General features: G+C 37.0%; 1 pseudogene; it reads left to right on the top strand.

Annotated features, from left to right (window-relative positions):
* Positions 1–5,833: 5,833 nt before the first annotated feature.
* Positions 5,834–8,123, top strand: LOC132624580 (polyphenol oxidase, chloroplastic-like; annotated as a pseudogene).
* The last annotated feature ends 13,206 nt before the right edge of the window (positions 8,124–21,329 follow it).

Raw genomic sequence — 21,329 nt, 5'->3', positions numbered from 1 at the left:
GAGATCATGTATGGGCAACAAGCTCCCATTCATATCCCTTACTTGCCACAGAGTTATATGTTGGAAGCTGTTGACAGAAGCTTGCAGGCCCGAGAATCTGCTAGCAGATTGCTCAAACATCATTTGCTCATAGGTCAGCAACGCATGAAGATGCAAGCTGATAAGAAGAGGACTGAGAGAAGTTTTGTCGTGGATGACTGGGTGTATATCAAGCTTCAGCCTTATAGGCAATTATCTATCAGAGGGGGTGACTATTCTAAGTTGGGCCCTAAGCTATTTGGCCCCTTTAGAGTGGTGCAGAAAGTGGGTCAAGTGGCTTATCAGTTGCAGCTGCTTGCTAATGCCAAAATCTACCATACTTTTCATGTTTCTCAGTTGAAGGGTAAGGTTGGGGACAAGCCTGTTACTCCCCACCTTCCTATTGCTCTAACTGCAAATGGTCACATTTTGCTTGAGCCAGAAGTAGTGGTGGACAAGAGGGTTATTAAGAAGCACAATTGTCCAGTTGCTCAGGTTCTTGTCAAGTGGTTCAATTGTGCAGCAGCAGACAATAGTTGGGTTGATTTGCAGGAGTTACGCAAACAGTTTCCTCATTTTAATCCTTGAGGATAAGGATTGTTTTCAAGGGGGGAGGAGTTGTTATATACACAAATTGTAATTGCATTCTTTTATAGTCATTTACATTCATTTCCGAAATTCTGTTAGTAGTTGGTTATAAGGGTCAGGGGTAGTTTAGTCAATTCATAGAGGGGCAGTTTAGTCAATTCATAGAGGGGCAGTTTAGTCAATTCAGAGTCAGTGGGGTGGTTAGGGACCTAACCGAGTTGGGATCATATATAGCCAAGTCGGTTGTACTATGTAAAGCATAAATGGAATAATACTAATCTCAATTCTCTCTTCTGCTACATCTTACTCTTCCAATTCCATCTACTGCTTGATTGTTCAGGAATTATTCTTTCTCATTAACTCCTTAGACTTGTAGATTTGTGCTTTGTCAATAAAGCACACAACATGTTCCTTCTGAAATATACTAAAGGAAATCTCTTCATTAAAATCACCGAACAAAGCGGCAGGGATTACATAAAAAGAATTAATTTCTAATGACAGTGAGTTATGCCCTAAGGTCAGAATATCAAGGAACTGTTAGCAAAAATTATTTCGTATAAAGAGTTACTAAATGAAGAAAAAATGTAAATTAGAAAAAGTGATAGTCAAATTTTGTATAGTGATGGATAGCCCGGTGCACTAAGCTTCTGCTATGTGCGGGGTCCGAAGAAAGACCGGAGCATAGGGTCTATACGCAGCCTTACGTCGCATTTCTGCCAGAAGTTTTATAGTATCGTTTTGTATTTCATATACTCTAGAGTACAACTTTCTTTTTCGCTAATGCGTGACGTTAATGCTGACTAAACATTGCACTAAATTAAAAATCAACATGCAAACAAAGGACTAATTGCGTGTTATCTTAAGTGCATTTCTAATGACAGTGAGTTATGCCCTAAGGTCAGAATATCAAGGAACTATTAGCAAAAATTATTTCGTATAAAGTTACGAAATGAAGAAGAAAATGTAAATTAGAAAAAGTGATAGTCAAATTTTGTATAGTGATGGACAGCCCGGTGCACTAAGCTTCTACTATGTGCGAGATCCGAAGAAGGACCGGGCCATAGGGTCTATACGCAGCCTTACGTTGCATTTCTGTCAGGAGTTGTATAGTATTGTTCTATATTTCATATACTCCAAAGTACAACTTTCTTTTTTGCTAATGCGTGATGTTCGTGCTGACTAAAGATTGCACTAAATTAAAAGTCAACATGCAAACAAAGGACTAATTTGTGTGTTAAGTGCAATGATAATGAATTGTCTGATCACTTTTGCTCCTCTCTCAAGCTCCTCTCTCAAAATTAACTTGTAAGTAGGAATTAGTGCTATAGGTTAAACGTCATAACCAAGGCTTTAGAAAATGACATTAAAATGAAAACACACAAAAAGACACCCAAAAGATTCAAAATCTGAAAATTTAACTTATAAGATTTTAACTAAGTTTATTTGTTTATTCATTAAGGAACTCCAGCAGATTAAATGTTCGTGTCTATTGTTTATTAGATTAAGAAAATTGATTGTTCATAGCGTCCAATTTAGTTTAGAAGTCTTTAGCGTTTAAATTGTGAAGAGAATAGCGTGTAGAGATAGCATTTTTTTTTAAAAATTATTTTTTGAGATTCCTATTTGTCTACTTTACATTTATATTTAGGGGAAATTTCAATAAAACACAATCTAACATACAAAATTACATTTGTGTAGTCATATTTTTAATTACACCCGCATAGCCAGTTTTTCACGGTACACGACATTATACAATAATATACAACTTTATACACCTGGAGTAGATAATTTATCAACCTTGTATAAAAGTGTATAATAATGTATAAGAGGTGCTTGTACACACTTTTACACTGGGTATACAAGATTATACAAATTTGTACAAGAGGTGTAAAACACTTTTACCCTAGTATACAATATTATACAAACTTATACAAGAGGTGTTTATATACAAGAGGGGTTTATACATAATGTATAAGAGGTGTCTATACACACTTCTACATCGTATAAAAGTGTATAATATTGTATAAGAGGTGTTTATACACATTTTACCCCCTTTTTCTTTTTGGCAACCACTAAGAAACTTAGTGGGATATTTATTAATAATAAACAAAAGCGAAAAACATAAGTTCAAAACAAATAAAGGAACAAAAAAGTTCAACAGTGCCGACACAACCAAGAAATCAGGTGAAAGCCTAAGTTAAGAAAGTAAAGACACTAGTGCTCATGGTTAAAGCGCGTAAAAAATAAAAAGTGGGCTAAACCGGGTAATTATTTTACCCTAATTGTCATACAGTGTTATTTTTCCTTATGATTACCTTCATGAATTTCTTAATTTAATTTTTTTAATAACGATTGTGCCTGAGTCCGTTTACTTACATCTCGATCTTTAATTTAATTTTATCATACTCGTGACATGATAAGCATTTGCATAGATAACATTTTAAAATAAAGATTGTTATATTAATTATGTAATAATATTCCCGCTCGAACTTTTTGTTTCTGCTTAAATAAGTTTTTATTTACTAGAAGGGTGTAATTCCCCTATTGTGCCTACTGTTTATTAAACTAAGAATTTTGATCATAGCGTTCAATTCAATTTAAAACTTGTGGCATTTAAATTATGATGAGAATATCCGTATAGAGATAGCATATTTTTCTTAATTTTATTTTTGAGACTTCTGTTTATCTACTCTCACAAATACCTTAGTAAAAATGGTGCTCGAGTCCGTTTGTGCGAACATCAACCTTTTAGTTAATTTTATCATGATCACAAAATAATAAGTATTTGCATAAATAATATTTTCAAGTTAGAAGGGAGTGATACCCATATTGAAAATGTTGATTTTACTTGAATTGTTAACAGTAGACTGTAGAGGCATGATTCACCATCAAAATTTCATTTTTGCTTGTAAAGTGAGATTTTGCTATTAGAAGTGCTATTCTCGTTTATTTTGGTAGTAAAATATATGAGATTACTTCTTGAAGATGCATTTTTGTTTGTCTTACTGATTAAATGTGAAATTTTTGTTTGTTATTATACTATGTACTAAGGGGTTGTTTGGTTAGAAACAAGTTATCGCAGGATTACTAATCCCGTGGATTAGTTATCCCGTGATTAATTATTCCCCTCCCCCACCCCCCCATCCCAAAGGGATAAAATAACACTACAATCCCGGAATTAGTTATACCGTAATTTTATCCCAACCAAACGTGGGATAAACTCATCTCAAATTTAATCTCGGGATAATTTATCCCAAGTGTTAGCTAAACGTTACGTAGCTTGATTAAAAAATTTGCCACATCTATGCATAAAACTATTCATTTGTTGTAAGTTTGAACACCCCAACATAATTCCTGGCTACGCCACTGACCATGTTAAATCATTTTATATAGCATTACATTCAGTTGCAGAGCCAGAAATTTTATCAAGGGTGTTCAAAATTTGAAGAAATAAATAACAAAAAAATTCAGTGAGCAAGTTCACTATCATCTTGTTCAACCTAGCGATTTTGCCATGAAAGATCCCAACATCTATTTCTATCAAATACAATTTATCGAGAACCTTCATTTTTGTTCCGATTGTGTTGCTTTCATTAATGAAAATATACGGACTACTGCATAAAGTGAAATATTAGTTGTATGACCAGTGAATCTAGATTTGTAAACATAGATCACACGATCAAAAAGAAAAGAAAAAACACTGATTTATCAATTTTGTCTTTGGATTTGATGTTATGTTTTTTTAATTTAAAAAATGAAATTTGACGTATAATTGCGACCGATTGTTTTACCCTTCAAATTGCATTTTGTGTTGGTAAAATTATAGATACAATTTATTGTCTATATAACAGTTTTAGAAAAATAATTTATTCATATAAATAACTCTATATTGATTGAAATCATAATATTAAAGAGTTTGACAAATATTTAAGAATATTAGACAAATTAAAACTAATTAACTATTCAAGTTTGTTTTAGTAAGATTGTTATCACCCTAAATATTGATTAGCTCTCCAAGTAATTGTAGGATTTTGATATTTGTACTTCATAAAGTGTGTGCACTGTGGTTTAAAAAATTTGTCAAAATTAAAAATTCTGATGGAGGAGCTGCGCCTAGTTTTGAACTCGGATCATCTGGGCGCAGTTTGAACACCCTTGCCATAACGCCAAACGATTTGCTTGTGAGAAGAGTGTTCAACATTAAGCTTATAACCATATATAATAGAATTTGACCTATCCATACAATGTAATTTTCCAAATGACCACCCTTGGATGGCTCTAGCTCCCCCCCTGTGTAATTATCCGTATACAACTTGTTTCTCTTCAATTGCGAAAGAAAAAAAATCGTTTCTTCAAAGACTAAGTTGCTGCCAATTCCAAATCAACATTTAAATAAGTTGTTTCACTAAGAGAAAATATTGCAAGTCATAAAATACAATTTCCTGCATTTAGATATTAAATAAAAAAGAATTGAAAATCACTTTGCCAATTGCCATAAAGTATCAAAGGTCCAGATTAATTAGTTTTCTTACCAAAATGTAAAACTTAAATAACGTCTCTTGTTTTAATCATGGTTATTTAGTATACTTCTTTGGTTAAGAAAATCAGTTAATCTAGACCTGTAATTTGATATTTAAGTAATAAAGGCGTCATATATCCTAGTAGGAACTTGGAAAATGGAGAGAATGAAAGAATGAATTACTTGCCAAATCCGGGAGGAAGGATATAGTTTGGATAAATAATTTTTTTTTTTAAAAAAAGAGGTATTACTATAATTATGGTTAAGATTTTGTTTTAGTTGATTAAATCTGTCCCCAATCCAAGCAAAATTTTGGGGAAAATGGAGAGGAGCCAAGATCCCTCCCGAATTATAAATAATTTTAAAAAAAATTGTCACATACCAATATTGGTTGAGCTAGAGTTCTAGTTACAAGCTCAACATAATCGTGTAGCTTTCAGTTGATATGTATAATTAATATATCTAGTGCCCATAGGCTCAAAATTCTATATTTGTCTCAGCTACTAAAGTAGTTGAAAATTTTATATTTGTCTCTGCTACTAAAGTAGTTGCAATATGCAAGCATCTTCCCTGACATGTATTTCTTTTTTGGTTTTCCATTTTTTTCCTAACCCACAATGTTTATAGAGTAAAGTCGTTTGGTCCATATTCTATATAAATGCTAACCCTAGATGTTCATGAACTACAACTCAAACGAGCAAAAATACAATGGCTTCTCTTCCAATCGCCATCAACAATACTATATCTTGTTCACTTTTCTTTTCAAAGACATCAAAAGTTTCCACTATAAGAAAATTAAATGGTGGCCATCGTTCCCAAGTCTCATGCAAAGCCACAGAAGGTGATCAAAATCAAAACCCCACCATTCATGCTGGTCCTTCAAGCAATAAGATGGATAGAAGAGACATGTTACTTGGATTAGGAGGTCTTTGTGGCGCTGCTACTCTTGTTGGTGGTCACCTATTTGCCTTCACGGCTCCTGTGAATCGACCCGATATTACTCAATGTGGCCCCGCAAATTTGCCACCAGGTGCGCTACTGTTAAATAGTTTGTACTATAGGTAAAGTGTGATCGTCCCACATTGATAAAAAAAAAAAAACATTTAAAGGCTTTATATTACTTGTAAAAGACTTGAGAACTTTCATTTAATTTGAATTTTAAAGTTAAACAAACATGTTTGTTCATGAAATAAGATAATTATGTTGAATAGATTTCTTTCAACTCTATAAAGGCTTTCTATGAAAGTCATGCTGAGTTAATTTGACTATTTTGGCTTAGTTTTATCCTCAAAAGCACTTATATCTGTAATATACGACAATTTGAAAGAAAGTTTTTTCAGGCGGCCCTCAAAGTCATTCTTCTTAATTTTATCTTTCTATTATTTTAACAGGTTCATCACCGGTCAATTGTTGTGCCCCGACGATGGGGAATATCATAGACTTCCAGCTTCCACCACACTCCGTACTCGACCAGCAGCTCATTCCGTGGATAGTGCCTATATTGAGAAATTCAATAGAGTTATTCAGCTCATGAAACAACTTCCGGATGACGATCCACGTAGCTTTAGACAACAAGCAAATATTCATTATGCTTACTGTGATGGTGCTTATTAGGGGTGTACAAAGTAAACCGACAAACCGCACCAAACCGATAAACCGAGTCAAACCGAGAAAAAAATCCGACTAGTGGTTTGGTTTGATTTGGTTTGGTGTTGAAAAAAAAAACCGACCATAATTGGTTTGGTTTGGTTTTAACTAAAAAAAGTCAAACCGAACCAAACCAACCCGACATTACATGTATTCAATTTTTAAAATATTTTATACATAAAAATATTTATTTGTAATGTAATTTATAAATATTTCTTAAATTTTTTGGTAATTTTTTTATCTATTATCGTATTATTCAAGCTTGAACTTAGAATTTTGAATGCCAATAAGTTTTATATCCTATGGATGTTAGTAACTCAAATAAAGTCCAAACCAAAACGAATTCAACACTAATGCTAACAAAAGAAATTCAATTTACCATTAGGAATGACAATAATGTTGGATATCTATTCTTTAGTTTTGCATAATTGATTTAGAGAGTGAAAATACATAACTTAAGTTTTTTTTCTCTGTCATGTAATTAATACTTATTTGTCGTACTTATTTTAGCATGACTTAATATTTTTAGATTATGATAATTTTCTTTATGGCTTGTTAATTAACAATATTTATTTTAACCGATTTTATTAGCTTTTGTTAAATATTTTAATACAATGTCATCACTTTTCTCACATTTTGTGTTATTTTCTTAAGAAACACCTTAATTATATAGTTGTACCTTACTAGGACTAAAGAAATATTTGAAGTAAAAGTTATATGTTTTGTATCAAGACTATTCCGAAAAAAAAAACCCGAAAAACCCGTGAAAACCGAATAACCCGAGAAAACCCGAGGTTGAAAAACCCGAATTTTATTGGTTTGGTTTGGTATATAAATTTAAAAACCCGACGCAATTGATTTGGTTTGGTGTTTAAAAAATCCGAACCAACCCGGTCCATGTACACCCCTAGTGCTTATGACGAACTAGGTTTCCCCAACTCTGAACTCCAAATTCATTCCTCTTGGCTCTTCTTCCCTTTCCACCGTTGTTATCTCTACTTTTTCGAAAGAATATTAAGAAATTTAATAGATGATCCCAACTTCGCTATGCCATTTTGGAACTGGGATCATCCTGATGGCATGCGCATTCCTACTATGTACACAAACACTAATTCTCCTCTATTTGATCGACTCAGAGACCGGAGGCATCGATCTGGACTTCAATGGGACTGATCTTAACATAAGTAATTCTCAACAAACTTCTCATAATCTCACAATCATGTATAGGCAAATGGTGTCACTCGGAAAAACTTCGGCAACTTTTCTCGGAGAGCCTTAACGCGCTGGCGGTAAGCCCGGTGGAGAGGGGTCCCTAGAGAACATTTGTTGGAACATGATGAATATCGAGTAGTATATTCAATATATCACATAGTATATCGTGTATATCATAGAGTGCACTTGTTGGTTCAAGAGTTAGTTAAAGTTAGTTGATTAGTTAGAAACAATCACGTGTAGATCATGGCCAGTTGTATACATTTGGCATCTTAGTTGCAATCATATATACTCCACTCTCTTGTAATGATTGAATTGAATCAAAATCAATACACACTTTTCTCTCCTCTCTTCTAATTGTTTTTCCCTCCAAAAATGTCGAACCACCATGGATGAGTTGAAGCTCATTTCATGGTGTTAATTCAATAACTTTATATATTATCAAAGCAGGTAGTATACGATCACTGTCTTGATCAATAAAACTCCATTGGAGAACAACAAATCCAAGCTTGAAGTAAGCTCCAACATAACAAAAAGCTCGAACACTACAGGAGAAGCAATAATCACAATCAATGTTTTAAAAGGCGGGGCGTTTTACATACGCCTCGACGAAGCGTAAGCCTCGAGGCACGAGGCGTAAGCCCCATGAGTATTTAATTTTTAGTATTTCTTAAAATAATATAATTACAATAAATATTTTTAAATAGATAAAATTACATAAAAAAATAAATAAAGGAAAACTGTAAATAAATGATATATATATATATATATATATATATATGCATGTATATGTGTGTGTGTGAGCGCGCGCGCGCTTGATCCTCACAAAAAAATGATCAAAGCAATCCATTATACACCGCTTATAACTTGTAATTATATATAACATAATTTTACAAGTATAAACAATACAATGAAATAAAAGCTATTATGAAATGCAAATCAATTCTAACATTTTAACTTTCAAACACGGAAAAAAACACAGTTTCTTAAAACACTATTTTTTTATTTTTTTTTATTAAGCATCGGGTGTCCGGGTCTCTTTGAGCCCCGACTAATCCCGGGGGTGCACAGGCCCTCGGCAAGGAGTTTCCCGCAAGTGCACCACGGGTAATTCAGGGTTTTACCCCAGTCCGATGGCCCTCAGAAATTGTTTGCACCCAATGGGTTTCGAACTTGAGACCTTGAAAGGGAGCACCTCAAGGCTCAAGCCAATTACCACCAGGCCAACCCCTCAGGGTTTGTTAAAACGCTATTACTATCATACTATTCATTTTATCTCCCTATAAGCAAATAATCAATAAAATTTATCAATATTACAATTAAAACATAACTTCTTCATGAACAAAAAATAAAATTATATGATAATTCTGATACATAGGACTTATGACCAATGACAAGTGAAAATGTACAATTCCGCTATGTGTTTTTTTTAAAAAAAAATAAGTGATATTCACCCTCACGACGTTCTCAAATAGTAAATATCCAATACTACGACTTGTTATATGAGTTACACCCAATATTCTATTTCTATAGATGAAAAACTATTAAGTATCATTATTTTATTAAACAGTTATGAGGGTGAATGATTTTAATTAAGGAATTTAAAATATAATTTGTGTAAGAACTGTTAGGCGAGCCCTGGGCGTTGGGCGTTAGGTGTGTTTAGGGCGTACGGTTGGGCGCTTAGGACGTAAGCCTCATAGGAACTAAGCCCCGCACGTTATCCCAAGGGCGTTTTGCCACTGCCCTGCCCCGAGGCGAGCCCCGGGACGAGTCTTGACACTGCCTTTTAAAACAATGATCACAATCGATCATCATCATCCTTTGTATCTACAGCCATCCGATGTTCTTTGACTTGTTTTGATCCCAACAAAGGACTAGAAAATTACACATTGTGGATTAGATCAATGAAGTTAGCTTTAAGAGGAAAAGGTAAACTTGGATTCATAAATAGAACTTGTATAAAAAGTAAGTACAAAGGTGATTTAGAAAAGTTATGGGAAAATGTGATGCAATAGTACTGCCATGGATAGGGAGTACTGTATCTAGTGAGTTGATACCTAGTATTGTGTATTCTGCTAATGCTAGAAAGATCTGGAAGGAATTTAGAGAAAGATTTGATAGATCTAACCATACAAGAATTTATCATTTGTGTTCAACAATTGTCAATTTGAAACAAGGGAATGATTTTGTTACTTGCTATTACACTAAGATGAAAGAGTTATGGGATGAGTTGGATGTGATGGTTCCCTTGCCATCTTGTTGTGAATAATCCAAATAGTACACAGATCATCTCAAGTTTCAAAGGCCATACAATTCCTTATAGGACTGAATGAAAGTCACAGTAACATAAGGAGTAATCTGTTGGCAAAAGAAACCGATGTGACTGTGAATGAAGCATATGCAGTGGCTGCACAGGAGGAGAGTCAAAGATCTCTAGGAGTGATTGATACACATAAAGAGCCATTGACTGTGCTAGCAGGGAAAACACAAGGTTACAGACACAAAAACCCAGTGTCGGGATCACCTGTGGAGAATGTGGATATAAATGATGTCACACTCTATTTTAACCGGGATGGATTTAGGAGTATGACATATTGGTGATTCCTATTGTTTTGTTTTAAGGAGTCGCCACCTAATTAATTTGACGGTGAATTAGGACACCTAAATATTTAGCTAAGGCAAAGTTAAAAACTAAACCTCAATTAATAATCTGCTTAACCAATGTGATTCTAGGTAAGGGCTCTATATTATCCTAAAGGGAAGGGGTTAGGCATCCTTTAGAATCCGTTAACTTACGGTTATCCGACCAAACTTAGGTTAATTAATTGAGAGTAATAAAATGCTTAAATTTAGAAAATGATTTTTAAGATATTGCTAGAGTTTTAAAAAGAAAATAATGTTAGTAAAAATAAGATTTACAGCAAATATAATAATTTTTTATAAAAAAAGAGAGACTTTAAATGCCATTTTTTTCTTAAAATATGATTTATGAATGTTGTTAAGGTTTTAGGCGAAAGTATAATAGTGTTGTTTAAAATAATACTCGTAAAAAAACATAATAACGTGTGTAAGAGAAGATTCTAAAATTTAAATGTGACTTGAAAATATTGATGAAGCCTTAAATAAAAGATAATATTCAATAAGATTTATAGGAAATGTGATAATTTGCATGAAATAAACTTATAAGCATTGTTAAGATAAAAAAATGTCATTTAAAGAAGATTTATAAATGTGGCTAAACTTTAAAATAAAATGTTGTTTAATATAAGATTTGTATAAAATATGATACTTTGCCCATAAATAATAGCTGTTGAGAAGAGATTTGGCAATTTTGCACTGTGAATAAATCGTATTATTTGATTATAGCAATGTAGAAAAATCTAAGCTTATAAATAGAATTTAAAAGAAAGTGAGTTTTCTTTATCATTTCTTATTAACTATGATAATTATGCTTAGCTGAAAATATACGTGATTGACTCAAACTTGAAAAGGTTATTTATAAAATATGCTTGAATTTATATTTGCGTATTAGTGGTGTTTTGAAATTAAGATAACAAGAAATAAAATATGATTCCTTTTACTTAAAATATATAGTCATGACATTTTGCAAATCAATTATTCCAAATAAATATTAGACTTTGTAAATAGTTTTAACATGAAAACAAGAGAATAACTTATAGAATCAATTGTTAGTCTTCCTTAACTAACTACCCCTTATACTAAACTAAGCTGCTAATTTTACTAGGATTCATCTAAATCAATAAATAAAAAAATAAAATAAAATAAAAGGTTAGTCACATAATACAAATCAAATGAAAATGAAATAAGAAAAAGCAAATCAAATGGACCCAGCCCGTTTGGGGCTGTTGGATCCGTTGGCTGTTGGGCTTCGGCCCATTTTGGAATGACTGTGATTTTGCTGCTGTTGGGCTGGACACCGGAGAAAATTTCGTTGGGCTTTTAGCCCAACACCAAATGTGGAAGAAGAATGAGTCCCTCGGACTCGTATGTGATGTTCATGCAAAAGAATAGGAGAAAAAAAAAAGAATTAGTATGTAATCGATGGATGAGGTTAAACATGCAAAAATGTGAACTCGGAACAAATATAAACTTACTGAACAAATTACTAAAGGGATTTAAGTAATAAAAGGCAAACACGCATAAGTCATGTATTCCTATATCTATGTCAAGTGTATGTACTGCATTAAGGAGAATGAAAAGAAGAATGGTAAAAACATGGAGATTATATATGAAACCAGAAAACCATCTTGCAACGGAACTAATCCTATGAATTCAAGGACAAACAACTAAATTGGAATGAGTCTAAACCGAAGAAGGAACTCAGTTATCAAATTCAACAAACCTTAAGACTGAACGAACCTCATTGAATTCATTATAACAACAGAATATGAGGATGACCCAGATCAATGAACAGAATCATGGAAGCAGCATAATGTGCAAAGAAAAAATTCAGAAGCATACGAGGAACAACCATATCTTGTCACAACACTCAGCAGAGTATTAGTATAGGTTCACGAATGTTGAAATTGAATCTAACATGTTTTTTTAGCCTTATAAATAAGATTCTGAGGTCATAACACTAAAAGTGGACAAACAACCAACTTCACAGAGTCATTTTAGGGGGGGAGAACATACAAAGGTATGGTTCATCCATTAAATTAAATGGAATTTCATTTTTTAAATTATATAAAACATTTTGATCTAGGCAAGTTAAACAAACTCCCATGCAACTTAACATCAAGGTCTAACAATAGTGACATACAAGCAACACTTAAACCCTGTAAAGCAAAGTCCATCTTTGAAATGCCAGCTACATCAACCAGAGACCAGTTTTATACATACTTAGCCATGATTATATGTTGTCAGGTACCAGACGGCAACTCTAAATCATGTATAGATCAGGTAAACCAACAAACAGATTATTCAAATATAGGCATTTTTTTTACAACAGTTTTGATTTACACAAGATACCAAAGTTAGCATCATATTCATCAAAACACTCAGTCACATAATTAAATAGACTCCAAATGAACAGGACCTCATAAAGAACAAGAATAACCTATTTTCCATATATCTCCAAACTTATGAAACCTACAAGTCCAAGCATGATCATACACCTATCATATACAAGTTGAGTTGACTCACTAATATCACCAGAATTAATCAAACATGTGGCTAAACCTAGATAGTTCAAGTAGAGGGATTATAAATGTCACGACCCAACCCCGTGGGCCGCGACCAGTGCCCGAGCTGGGCACCTATACGTACCCGATACCCCAAATTAGCATATTAACAGAATAATAATATAATAATAATATTAGTGGTCGCTACAGAATTTAGCAGAAAAGCAGACTTGGCACACATAGGCCGATAAGGCCATCACAGAACAGAATATCCCAAACATATGTACAGAACCCACACAGATGTATCCACAGACCTCTACAGAACATATCATAATCATAAGACGGGACAAGGCCCCGTCATACCCTGAACAAAGTACATATCCAGATAGCAGTGACAGACTGTACCAAAAGATGGGCTCTGTAGAAGAGAGCGCCCCAAATAGCAGAAATAGGATCCTAAACGTGTGGATCAGCGAACCTGTCGTCAGTACCTGCGCGGCATGAAAACGCAGCCCCCGAAGAAAGGGGGTCAGTACGAAATATGTACTGAATATGTAAAGCGGAATCACAGAAGTCAAATCATAATGGTTACAGAAAATGAGTACAGAATCCAGAGTGTCAAATGCATATTTCCAAAACAGACAGAATGCGTATAGAAACATATGTCATATCATATCATATCCGGTCCCTGACACGGGACTCGGCAGACAGAATGTGGCCACCCTCCCGACGCTGGTGCCACTATACAGAGGAATCAGAAAAAGGGGCGTGGCCCCGTATCATATAATGTCATATCAAAATGGCCATACAGATCAGATCAGAATAGGCGGACATGGCACATCATACTCCACAGACCCATGTACGCGTATACCTGCCCCCTCACATCGGGACGTGGCGAACAATGCAGAGAATTACGCTTGACAACATATCCTGGCCCGGGCTCAGTGTGGGAAACATTGGGACATCCACGAATGGAGTAGTGAGAGACTAATGCAATTTAAAAATATAATAAATGTTTTCAAAGACTCGATGAAGCGTATCAAAGACAAACAAATCCAATGGGGTCGGACGGAATCATAATAAATGTATTTCGGATATCATAATAAATTACAGAAGTATAACTTTCCCGAAGTCATTCCGAGTGTCAAAATAATTTATAATATTTAACAGAATATTTAAAATAATATTCGTTAAGCGATTAGTAGGGTAATTAAAACATTTCTTTCAAAAATCGCTTAAAAAGGAAGCTTTAACACATTAGGGGCAAAACCGTAAATAGCGGGCCCGCCTTGGGACAAACAAGGCGGCGGGCTCAAATTGTGCCCTCTAAGCATATAGTATCACCTAAAAAGGTTATACAAACATTCTATGATTTTCTGAATAATTTAGAGCAAAATTGCATAATTTCAGAAAAAGCGTATCAAAATGGCTCAATTCTACTGAAGGAAAAACTGAAATTTTGTCTTGCGGATTCCGAGGGCCAAGAGGTCCTTCGAGGCCCGGATCCGACCCTAACACACTAGGGGCATGCCAAGGGAAGAATTTGGGTTGCTTTACATACCTTTCGCGCTCCTTAAGCCTTTCCAAACTCACTTCCCGTTTCGTCGAAAAACTGCAATTGGTCAAGTTTACCAATTGTGAATTATTAATGCCATTATTTCAACTTTGAGCATATTTGGCTACCGAAATTTCGGCAGCACTTCCCCTATACATATGACACCCCGAGAATTCAACTCGGCTATAAATCATCAACAACAACCCAAACGACAACAACAATATCAACAATGAACATTAAAAACACAAATATCCTTCAACTAGTCATTTTTCTCACAAGTTGACATAATCTTCAATTCAACCCAACTTTCAACTAAGATCAATAATTTCATATTCAACAACCATCATGATCATCACCATATAGTTCTAGAAACATTTCATATCGTTTTCCTTAAGATATACACTCGATATACATGATATACAATCTTCCGCCAAAATCATAACTTATGCAAAACATCAAATCTTTGGCATACAACTTCATAACAAGTTTCCAACTTCCAAATTCATCAACCATAATCATAATTCACATCTTAACAACTTCATTTCCATAATATCACAAAATTATTCTAAAGTGACATAATCATCTACATTCCAACTTCAACCAAAATTCATTCAACTTTCATTCCCAATATAATTTTCATCATAACCACAACTAGAATGCAACATAAAATTCAACTCATATATGTATACAACATATATACACCCATGGCTACATATATATATACATACCCACTTTGCAAACTTCCTTATTTCCATAATTTCTACTCATTTCCACATACCACAACATAAACAAACCTTCATAACATAAGAAAAAGGAATTGATTCTTACCTTTTTCTACAAACTTCTTCACTTGAACAAGTTGTCAACTTGAAGAAATAAGTGCTCCTTCTTCCAAAACAATTACACCAAGTTGTAGAGGACACTTAATTTAGTAGGAATTCAACAAGAAAATAATTTTAGAGGCAAGATTTTGAGGGGTGATTTTTCTATGGCCAAACCCGAAATGCCCTCTTTTTGTTCTTGTTTTTCTCTTGTTTTTCCTCCTATTCTTTCTCTTGAAAGTTCTATGGAATTTGGATGATTAAGTGGTCTTTTATTCATTGACCACATGACTTAATTCCATGGGCTCGGATCCTTTTTATGGACCATGGCCGAATGGCTCCTCACTTGGGCCTGAATTTTTTTTTTCATTTTTTTGGGCCAACTCGGTTGGTCCCGAGTTGGGCCTAGCCCACTGACCTTTCGACCTTAAAACGTTCATATCTCCTTGTACCGACGTCACCTGTGAACCCACGACCTATGGATGGAAAGCTAATTCAATTATCTACAACTTCTATTTCAAGGTATTTTCGAAATTCCAAACTTAAAATACAGTTTTTGCCCCCCAAAGTCAGGTCACCCGAAAACGTTTTCTTAAAAATATTCGTTTGGAGGGTTTCCACTTTGATTTTGTCTAAAGGTACTTCATGAGTTGTGTTTAACTTTACACATGTGATTCATATGACTTTTCAGATGTTCCAAAAAAAAATCTCGGTATGTGGGCCCCACCCCAGCAGATGCTCCGAGGTTCAAAAATACGGGATATAACAATAAATCGTACATAAGATACTATTGCAGGCTTACACAATAATCATGTTTAGACAGAAGAAGATCATACTCCAATTTCTTACCTATTAAGTTCTAGAATTACTTGAGTACCAACAAACAGTTTGAGAGAAGGTATAAAAGTTCATAATATGCTCTTCAGATTTCTATGTTTCAGTTAGGCAGCTATGGGGGGACAGGGTAAGATAGATTGGCTTAGTAAGCTGATAAAGTCAAAACATTGCATGGAGGACACAGAACAGATAGGAAAGCACCCAGTATATACATGCAGTGAAGCAAAGAAAGGCATACATGTGAACCAGTTACACCTAGATCAAGATACAAATAAAGTTACACCATATGCAGATGAGCAGATGCTCATTAAGAATGAATTCAGATGAAGCAAGGTGCAGGCAAGGATACAACATGAAACATTGAAAACTCAAATTCTTTAAACCAGAGACACTATATTGTATAAGCTAATTGAAGTTGAATTTAGATCCTTATTAATTCTATTCGGATCTAATGATGTCATTTGAATCCTATATCTATCATGCTGAAGAAACATATAAACCAAAACAAATTCAAACCAAAACCCAACAGAATCAGCATATAGCCTGACATAGAGACATTAATGACATCCTGTTTGTACAGCTCATACTGACCCATAATCATACTACTAAACTGGAAGTTAAGCCAAACTAAATAGGAAAAACATCCTTATATTTGCCTTCTGAACCGAGACTGGCCTGACTGGACAGGAATATTACATAATGCTACTGAGCTTAACTGAAAATACGCTAACTGAGACAACAATCATGAATGAATACCTAAACATTTACCAGGCCACCAGACTGCAATCAATTAAATAACAAAGAGTTGTACACATACTTAAACAAACTAAACTACATAGTTATATAACATCCTCCCCCCTTTAGAACATTCGTCCTCGAATGTTAAATTAATCTCATAGGGTTTGAAAATACTTTGGGGGAGTTCATGTTTACAGACATCACATATGACACACGATTGATATTGGAATAAATTAAAGCAGGGATTTAAGGTTACCTGTGGGTATAGAGAACAAATGAGGATATTTCTTCTTCATTTCCTCTTCGGCCTCCCATGTCATTTCCTCCCTATTATCGTTCCGCCACAGTACCTTAACAGAGGCTACATCTTTATTCCGAAGCCTCCTTACCTGACGATCCAAAATAGATACGGGCTGCTCCTCGTACGATAGTTGCTCCGTCACCTGAATATCATCAGCAGGAAATATTCTAGAAGGGTCACCGACGCATTTACGAAGCATAGAGACATGAAATACCGGATGTACCGCTTCCAAATCAGATGGCAAATCTAGCTCATAGGCGACATTTCCAGTTTTTCGAACAATCTGATAAGGCCCAATATAACGCGGACTGAGCTTACCCTTTCTGCTGAACCGCATCACGCCTTTCATAGGCGATACCTTCAGGAATACCCAATCGCCTACCTGAAACTCCAACGGTCGACGCCGTTTATCCGCGTATGACTTCTGTCGACTCTGGGCTGCCAACAGTCGCTCCCGAATAAGTTTTACCTTGTCCACGGCCTGCTGGACCATATCTGGGCCAATCAACTCTGACTCGCCAATATCAAACCAGCCAATCGGCGATCTGCATTTCCTGCCATATAGAGCCTCGTACGGAGCCATCTGGATGCTGGAATGGTAACTGTTATTATATGCAAACTCAATCAATGGCAAGTGATCATCCCAGCTGCCTCTGAAATCAATAACGCAGGCCCGCAACATATCCCCCAGCGTCTGTATAGTGCGCTCGGCCTGTCCGTCGCTCTGAGGATGAAAGGCTGTGCTCAGACTCACCTGAGTCCCTAGACCCTCCTGAAACGACCTCCAGAAACGCGTCGTAAACTGGGCGCCTCTGTCAGAAATAATAGATATAGGAACTCCGTGAAGCTTCACAATCTCTCTAATATAGAGCCTGGCATAATCCTCGACGGAATAAGTAGTCCTGACGGGAAGAAAATGGGCTGATTTCGTCAGCCTATCAACAACGACCCAGATGGAATCATACTTCCGTGGAGTGCGAGGCAAACCTGTAATGAAGTCCATATTAATAACCTCCCACTTCCAAGTCGGGATTTCCATCTCCTGCAACAGTCCACCCGGCTTCTGATGCTCAATCTTGACCTGCTGACAATTAGGGCACTGGGCGACGAACTCTGCAATATCCCGCTTCATGCCGTCCCACCAGTATAAGCATCGGAGATCATGGTACATCTTCGTAGACCTAGGATGGACCGAATAGCGAGCATAATGTGCCTCGCTCATAACCTGCTGCCGAAGGCCTGCAATATCAGGTACACACAACCTGCCTCTGTGTAACAAAGTACCGTCCGGTGAAAACTCGAACGGGGTCCTCTCCTTATCATAGGCTGTGTCCCTGTACTGAGCTAAGACAGGATCTTCGTATTGACGCCGCTTAATATCGTCCCTGAGGGATGACTCAGAAACCCCTCGAACAGAAATCCGTGTATCTCCAGAATCGGCCAGACGAACCCTGAGACTAGCCAACTGCTGAATATCACGGGCTATCTCTCTCCTGTCTGGCTGTAAATCGGCCAAACTGCCCATAGACTTCCGACTGAGCGCATCGGCAACAACATTAGCCTTACCTGGATGATACAGAATATCCACGTCATAATCTTTCAGAAGCTCCATCCACTTACGCTGTCGCAAATTAAGCTCTCTCTGCCTGAAAATATACTGGAGACTCTTATGATCAGTATAGATATCCACATGAACGCCATATAAATAGTGTCTCCATATCTTCAGAGCATGAATTACCGCTGCGAGCTCCAGATCGTGGGTAGGATAATTCTTCTCATGCTTCTTGAGCTGCCGGGAAGCATACGCTATAACTCTGCCATGCTGCATCAATACACAGCCCAACCCCATGCCAGAAGCGTCACAATAAATAACATACCCGTCGGGTCCCTCTGGCAGAGTCAGAACTGGGGCTGTAGTCAGCTTCTCCTTCAGCAACTGGAAGCTCCGTTCACAAGCGTCAGACCACAGGAACTTAGCTCCCTTCTGAGTCAGCCTTGTCAAAGGCGCTGAAATCGAAGAAAACTTCTCCAAAAATCTCCTGTAATAGCCTGCTAACCCCAGGAAACTGCGTACCTCTGTGGGCGTCATAGGTCTGGGCCAATTCTTCACGGCCTCAATCTTCTGTGTGTCCACCCGGACACCATCAGCTACAATAACATGCCCCAAGAAAGCCACTGAAGACAGCCAGAATTCACACTTAGAAAATTTCGCATATAATTTCTGATGCCGGAGTACCCCTAATACCGATCTCAGATGATCTGCGTGCTCCGCCTCAGACCGAGAATAAACCAGGATATCATCAATGAATACAATTACAAACATATCCAAGAATGGCCTGAATACCCGGTTCATCAAATCCATGAATACTGCGGGGGCATTAGTAAGCCCAAAAGACATAACCCTGAACTCGTAATGCCCATATCGGGTCCGGAAAGCTGTCTTAGGGATATCGGCCTCTCGTACTCGCACCTGGTGGTAACCGGATCGAAGATCTATCTTCGAAAAACACTTAGCGCCCTGCAGCTGATCAAACAAATCATCAATCCTGGAGAGGGGGTATTTATTCTTTATAGTTACCTTATTCAGCTGTCGATAATCAATACACATACGCAGCGACCCGTCCTTCTTACGCACAAATAATACCGGGGCTCCCCAAGGCGAAGTACTGGGTCTGATGAAGCCCTTATCCAACAAATCTTTCAGCTGCTCCTTCAACTCCTTTAATTCTGCAGGCGCCATTCTATACGGAGGAATAGAGATAGGCTGAGTGTCTGGGAGTAAATCAATAGAGAAATCTATCTCCCGCTCTGGAGGAAGACCTGGAAGCTCGTCGGGAAAAACATCTGGAAACTCATTAACCACGGGGACTGACTGAAGTGTCGGCGTCTCTGCGTCCAAGTCTTGCACCCGTACCAGATGATAGATATAACCCTTTCTAATCATTTTCTTTGCCTTAAGGTATGAAATAAACTTGCCTTTCGGCGATGCTGTATTTCCAGCCCAATCTAAAACTGGCTCCCCGGGAAACTGGAAGCGAACCACCTTATTCTGGCAGTCAACATTAGCATAATAGGAAACTAGCCAGTCCATACCCATAATAACATCAAATTCAGTCATATCTAACTCTACCAGATCTGCCTTAGTATCACGGCCACATACAATCATAGAACAGTCTTTATAAACCTGTTTCGCTACAATAAAGTCCCCTATCGGTGTGGCTACCTCAAATGGCTCTATAGGTTCAGACATAATACCAATTTTACCAGCAACAAGAGGTCAAATATATGATAAAGTTGAACCTGGATCAATTAATGCATACACAGACCGAGAGAAGACCAATAAAGTACCTGTAACGACATTAGGAGATGCCTCCTGATCCTGGCGGCTGGCCAAAGCATAAATACGGTTCGAAGGACCGCTAATACCAGAAGCTCCACCACGGCCTCTGCCGCGACCCGCTGGTGCCGAAATACCCTGCCCCGTAGGGCGCATAGCCCCTGACGAAGATGAAGACCCAGCGGCTGATCCGGTAGGCTGCGCTGCACCACCCGAACTACCCTTATACGGGCAATCTCTCACAGAATGGCCCTGACGGCCACAAGAAAAGCATGCACCGGTGGCTCTGTAGCACTCTCCCGTATGGTATCTGCCGCAAAAAGAACACTGAACCCTGGGTGGCCTCATCTGACCAGAACCCCTATCTGTCCGCGAACCTGAAGCCCTGGAGCTCTGGCCTGCTCCTGAATACCCTGGGCTATCGAATCTGCGACCTGCAGGCTGGGGAGGCGCGCTCTGCGCCGGCTGAGATGAAAATCTGCTAGGCTGCTGCGGCTGTTGGGACTGTCTGCCCCGAAAGTCTCCAGATGACCTGGCCCTCTTGGGCTGTCTCCGATCCTGGCCCCTGTCAGGCTGGTGTCCTCCTCTGCCCCTATCCTCCATGCCCTG

Source organism: Lycium barbarum, chromosome 12, assembly GCF_019175385.1.
Source record: "Lycium barbarum isolate Lr01 chromosome 12, ASM1917538v2, whole genome shotgun sequence".
NCBI lineage: Eukaryota > Viridiplantae > Streptophyta > Magnoliopsida > Solanales > Solanaceae > Lycium > Lycium barbarum.
The sequence above is the reverse complement of the archived record's forward strand: the minus strand, read 5'-3'. Positions and strand labels throughout refer to the sequence as shown.